The sequence below is a fragment of the Diceros bicornis genome, chromosome 28 (genome assembly GCF_020826845.1).
Source record: "Diceros bicornis minor isolate mBicDic1 chromosome 28, mDicBic1.mat.cur, whole genome shotgun sequence".
Classification (NCBI taxonomy): domain Eukaryota; kingdom Metazoa; phylum Chordata; class Mammalia; order Perissodactyla; family Rhinocerotidae; genus Diceros; species Diceros bicornis.
Window position 1 is genome coordinate 21,582,151 of NC_080767.1, and position 6,721 is coordinate 21,588,871.

A 6,721-nucleotide genomic window follows, 5' to 3' on the forward strand; every position below is an offset into this window, starting at 1 on the left:
GTGATTTCACTCAGGCAGAGAGCCCTTCTTTGGACACTTCCCCGGTCCCCCACTCACCTATTCCTTTCATTCTTTCTTTCATCAAACCTTCTCAATCCAGCGCCATGGCAAAGAGACCCCTCAGCCCCTTCTTGAGATCCAATGGGAAGACAGTTCCAGAAACTAACAGCAGCTCCGGGACCAGGTTTTTCCAGCTGCAGTCATTGCTTCCAGACTCGAGTCTGTTCATCTCTGTATTCCTGGTGCATAGCACAGGGCTCGGTGCACAGTAGGGCTTGTGGAATATTTGTTGAATGAATGAATAGATGCATGGCAGGGATCTTAGCCAACATTCCTTTTGCAGCCTAGTAGTGCCTCCTGCATGCTGATCTCCCAGCAGAACTGCCTTCAATGAAGACTTGGGAAGTTTCTGAAATTTAGGTACCTGTGGAAATGGAGGGATGGGTGGTGAGGGAAATTTACCTTCACAAAATATCAGGGCTGACCATTGGGTCTATCTTCCAACCCAGGAGAGACTGCCCTCCACAGCATCCCTGATGAGGGTTCCTCTAGCCCCTGTTGATGCTTCTTCAGTGATGATGCAGTCATGACTTTCTGAGTCAGAGGCCTGTTGTTAGGCGACTTCCTCCTGGCAGGAGCTGGTCTCTACCCCCATGCCACTTGCAACACTGATCTTACTTCAGAGCTGAGGGCTCTCTACAAACTCATTCCCCCTAACAGGTTGGTAAACCTTCAACCAGGAGAGACTGGTTGCTTTGCCCTGGGGCACTGAGCCTAGCTCAGTGCAGCTACAGAATTGACTTACCAGATCCCTGCCCTCAAGCTGCTCCAGCTCTCGGGGCTGCAGCCCTCCTAGAAGATGCTTTAGGCTTAGGGCACCCGAGACTCCCAAACTGGTATCTCCAGACAGATTTCTCTCCCGACCTGTGTATCAACCTGCTTCCTGCCCATCTACACCTGGCTGTCTAAAAGACACTTCATCCTTGACATGACTCACACTGGAAACATATCTTCCCCACAAGCCTGTTCTTCCTCTTTTCTCTCTGAGTGCTGGGCACTACCATTCATCAATCACCCACACCAAGGAACTAGAAGTCATTGGTAACTTCATCTTCTCTTATTGCTCAAGAACAATCCCCAGGACTTCTCAATTCTCCCTCCTAAATATCCTAAAAATAAGAATCTGTCCACTTCTCTCTACCTACCTCCTTGGTTCAGGCCAACATCATCCCAGGGTGTGATAGATGAAATATGGCCACATATTGTTTGTAGCTTCTCCCATCAGGACTGGCCTTGTAACTTGTTTTGACCAGTAGGATGTGGTGGAAGTGACATTGTGCTACTTCTGAATTTAAGCCTCAAAAGGCCTTGTATTTTCTTCTTTTCTTGGAATACTGCCACCATGGGAAGAAGCCCGGGCAAGCCTGTTTAAGACACGTGTTCCATCAATAGCCAGCACCCAATGCCAGACATGTGAGTGAGACTATTTTAGACCATCCAGCCCTAGTTGAGCCATCAGATGACTGCAACCACATGAGTAACCATCAGCAGAACAGCCCAGCTGAGCCCAACCCAATTTGCCAACCCACAGACTTGTGAGCAAATAAATAGTTGTCATTTTAAGCCAGTAAGCTTTAGAGTGGTTTGCTATACCCAATAGATAACTGATATCCAAGATGAACTCCAAATTCCTTCATTAGGTCTGTAAGGCTTGGTATATATGTCTTTAGCCTCACCTTCCACATCTGCCACCCCACTATATGCTTCAGCCGTCTAAATTTGCAGCTCCCTGGCTCATTTTGATGTCACCTTTGAATCCTTGCACATGGAGTTCTCTCTGTCCAGGGCATCTCGCCTACATCCCCTCCCCAGTCTTTGTCTGGATAACTCTGTATCCTCAGCTTAGAGGCCATCTCCTTCTCTACCCTCAAGTCTTCCCTAACCATTCCTCTCCTCGCTGAGACTGTTAGCCATCCTTCCTTTGTGCTTCCAAAGTCCCCACACTTTCCCCAACACAGCGTGATTTTTCATTGACTTGTCTCTCTGACTTGACTGTGAGCTCTGTGTGGGCAGTGACTGAGTGTTATTTACACCTGTGGTTATTGCTAGTGTCTAACACTGGGTCTAGTGCAGCACTGCAATAGAACATTCCACTATGATGGAAGTGTCCTACATCTGTGCTGTCCAATACGCTAGCCCCGAGCTTCATGTGGCTATTTAGCACCTGAAATGTGGCTAGTGCAAGTGAAGAATGGAATTTTGAATTGTATTTAATTTTAACTTTAAATTTAAGTAGCCACATGTGGGTAGTGGCTATGGTATTGGACAGCACAGGTCTAGCACATAGTAGATGCTCACTGAGTTTTTTTGAATAAAAAATAAAAGAGGAAGACAGCCATGGGCAGCCAGTTAGGACACAAGATACAATGGAACGGGTGTAAGCAACGTCATTTCATGGACCCCTTTCCCCATTCACCTTTCACTCATCAGCCTAACACTACCAGTGCCTCCAACTCTGCCTTATGTAACTATTATCCTAGTTCTTGGCTGTTTACTGCCTGAGCTGGTTATTCTGTCCTGGACTTGCCCAGTTTCATACTGTCCCTCCTTTGCAGGGTGCTGGTCCTAAGATCCCTCTGGAGATGCCATCTGGTCGCATCCAGTCCAGTCTGGTCAGGAGAGAGCAGAGAGGACTCTCTCTCCTTGGGGGCCTGGACTTCATCACAGGGGACCCATGTGGTCTGAGTCTGTCTGCACTGGCAGGCTGCTAACTCCCTCTTAAAGGTGACAGTTGAAACTGTCAAAACGTCACAGGACAAAAGAAGCCACAGCGTTGTCTTCTTGTCACTCCTGGAAACCGTGCAAACCCCAGTCAGATGACTTCCAGCCCTGACCCCAGAGACGCTGGTTGGATCAGGGTCTGAGGAGGGAGGAGGCATGCGGACAGGGCGAGGCGGGGCCAGTGACAGGCCAGGGCCCCCACCAGGCAGAGACAGACAAGCGCTGGTGCTGCGGTTAAAGAGCAGCCCTGAGGGAGAGTAAAGGCTGGGGAAGAATAATCTTTTCCAACAGACTTTTTCAAATGTTCAGTGCCAAAAAGTTTAAAGAAGAAAAAACAGACCAAAACCAAATGTCCTAAATGAGCAAGTGAAAAGGCAGGTTACAGAGCAGAATGTACAGATAATCCCAGTTTGATAAAAATAAAGACGTTCCCACCTATGTCCTATGGTCAGGGGCTAATGAATATTTTATCATGCGTGTGAGGATCTGTAAATATACTTGTAGCACCTTTTCAGAATGTGAATTGTATGCAGTACTTTGGCGAGGGAGGAGCAGAGTTTACGGCATAAAAAGAAATTTTGCCCTTGCTGGTCCCTCTGCCCGGAAAGCTCCTTCCCCAGACATTCTCAAGGCACGCTTGCTGTCTTTATCCAGGGCACAGCTCCGGTGCCACTCCTCCGAGAGGCCTCCTAGATCAGCCTTTCTAGATCAGCACCTCCATCAAGCTCTCTGTCCTATAATGCTTGAGTCTTTTCCATAACTCTGAGCACTGACTGACATTATATTACCTCTCCATTTGTTTTCTATGTCCAGGAGAGTAGACTTTGCTCTTCCTTACTGCTGTAGCCTCAGTGTCTTGAATCCAGCCTGGCATGTAGGTAGGTGCTCAATAAACCTGTTGAATGACTAAAATGTAACAGAGGTGTCGATTCTTCTCTGTCCCTAGCTCAGGGTGGCCTGCCTAGGCAAGCCTTAAAGTTTAACTACAGCCCTCTCCACTCCCACCAAGGTCCAGTGGTCACCTTAGAGCAGCAGCTTTCCAACTTTTTTGACCATGACCCTCAGTAAGAAATACCTTCAATCTCCAGCACTCACACACGTACATTGTTGGGGCTTAGGGCAGGCTACCCCCAAATATCCCACAATAGCATCCTGAATATTTTGAATTAAAGTTACTTGAGAAGCAAAAAGGGCGTTCTGACCCTCCTGTCTCTGTTCCTCCTGAAAGCAGGAAATAAATCTCCCATGTGAAAGGTGCTTTCCCTACATCCTTATCACCAGAGCTGGGGAATTCAGAGCCGAGAAGCCTGCATAGACAAACCTTGCTAATTTCCTACTTTAAGCCTAAACTCTGCTTAAATTCCTCACTAATTACTTACCACAAATCCAAGTTTGTCCTGCCATTCCTCACACATTTATCATTTCTTTGCGTAAAAGATGCATATACTGCCTGCTTTGTTGACTCTCTGAGCATCATTTCTCTATGATCTCCAATATGTACGCATTAAACTGGGTTTTTCTCCTGTTAATATGGTCTTGTGTCAATTTTATTAGTAGTCCAGCCATAAGAACACAAGAAGGGTAAAAAAGGGATTTTCTCCCACCCCGACAACAGGTATATGTAACTGAAACAAACAAATGAGAAAACTCTTACTATGAGTACTGTTTCTGTTTTTTCTTTCTTTTCTTTTCTTTTTTTAGATGCTGGTCTCCACCCCTTGAATTGAGTTGACACCTACTAATGGGTCACCATTGCCTTAGGGCAGTGTTCCTAGGAGCGGTCAGAGGGCTCATTTGTATCCAGGTCACTGGGTGACTGCTACAAATGCAGCTTCCTGGCCCCACCCCAGACTTAGTGAATGAGACTCTTACTGGAAAGTCTGCATGCTAAACGACCCCTCTCCCCTGACCACCCCAGGTGATTCTGAGGCCTGATAAAGCTTGAGAGTCACCACTTGAGTGCTTATGAGCATCCTGAGGCCTCCTGTGGGGACATGTGTCTAGCAGGGCCTGATGCAGGTTTAGGGAAGGGACTGATTCTCTAGTTCCAGTCCAACTCAGCCCCAGAGTGGTGGAACCGATGATCCCAGTTTTATAAAAGTCAATCCATCCCCACCGAGCCCCTCGCACTGTACCTCCCTCTGTTTTCTTTGTTCTTACCCCATCCCCAGCCCTTAAAAGAAAAAAATTCTAACCACAGTCTCTAATTATAGTGGCCTATTTCCATCCCCACCCCCAGAAGAGGGTAAATGCCATTATGAGGCCTTCAGCCTCCCACTGGGATGCATTAGAAACTTCTTTTTTTTTTTGGTGAGGAAGATTTGCCCTGAGCTAACATCTGTACCAATCTTCCTCTATTTTGTATGTGGGTTGCTGCCACAGCATGACCACTGACGAGTGGTGTAGGTCTGCACCTGGGATCCAAAGCCTGGCCGCAGAAGCGGAGCGCACTGAACTTAACCACTAGGCCATGGGGCCGGCCCCCTAGAAACTTGATGCTGAGAACGCTGCACTCCCCTCGTCCAAGAATCCCACACAATTTACATTCTGAAAACCTGCTACAAATATAATTTACAGATCCTCACACCTATAATAAAACATTTATTAGCCCCTAGTGTATGCCATACACCCAAGCTAAACACTTTGCAAACAAGATCTCATTTAATTCTTGAAGGAGCCCTCAGAGATAGATACTATTATCATCCTCATTTTGGAGATGAGGAAACTGAGGCACAGAGGGACTAAATAATCTGACCAAGGCCCCATAGCTGTAAGTGGCATAGCTCTGGGGCTGTTAGATGCCCTTACCCTCAGGGCTGAAGCTGTAGGGCTGAGATAAGGGAACAGTGCTCTTCTCTTTGTATAGTTGTTCCTTAGAGGGGCCTCAGGGTAGAGGTGCCTAAGCCCCAACAGCCGCAGGATGTAGGGATGTTTCTTTTCGATTTTGCTCTCACAATCTCACAATCAGAATACTCTCAGACACCCAAGGCCTGGCCCCTTCTCCATTTGGCTGAGTTCTCTCCTCAGGCCTCTGCCAAGACCTCCTAAAGTGGGGTTTGGGGGTTGGGAGCAGTGCTCTCCTCGTATGCCCAGGCCGGGAGCCGCAGTAGAGGGCTCAAACTGGACTTAGACGGACTTACCAGATCCTAAGAAAAACAGCCCCAAGACAGCTCAGCTATATATTAGCGGTGGTTTCTTCTGGGGGTGGGTTTTTCATCCAGGTACTTATTTGCATATTCTATTTTCTTCAATAAACATGCATTACTTTTTTCAATACTAGCTCAAAAAATTTTTCAAATTAAGAAAATCTGGATGTAAATACTTTGGGCGGGGGAACGCAGCCTTACACAGACCTTCCTCATTGGGCCTTAATATGTAATTTAAAAATTATTAATCCTGTTAACCATAAATCAAACTGCCTGGGTTCCAATTTCATCGCTACCAATTAGTAACTGTGATCCCTGGCAAGTTATGGCAAGGCAACCTCCATAAAAATGGGGATCATAGTAGCACCCCCATTTTACAGCCGAGTCCCTCGAGGGTACTCAGCCAGTGAGCAGCTAAATGGGATTGGAGCCCAGGCAGCCTGACACCAGAACCTAGCTTTACGCCACTTGTCCAAAGCTGCCTCTCAAAAGGGCTGTTGCGAGTATTACATGATAGAAGAGTTATAAAGCACTTAGCAAAAGCCTAGCACTTAATAAGCGCTCAGTTAAGTTTCCTATGGTCACATCAATATCTGGTGTTCTGTGTTATAAAACAAGGACGCATACATGCGATTTAATTCAGCAAAAAATCAAAAGGACTGCAGAAGCTGGCGGCACCTGCCCCGGGGTCGGGTGGGGGGTGCGGGCGGCCGCCCACCGAGCGGCGGGGGGGGCGGGGCGGGAGGAAGCGCGGTGGCGGGCGCGGGGCCGCCGCTCCGGCCCCGGGGGCGGGG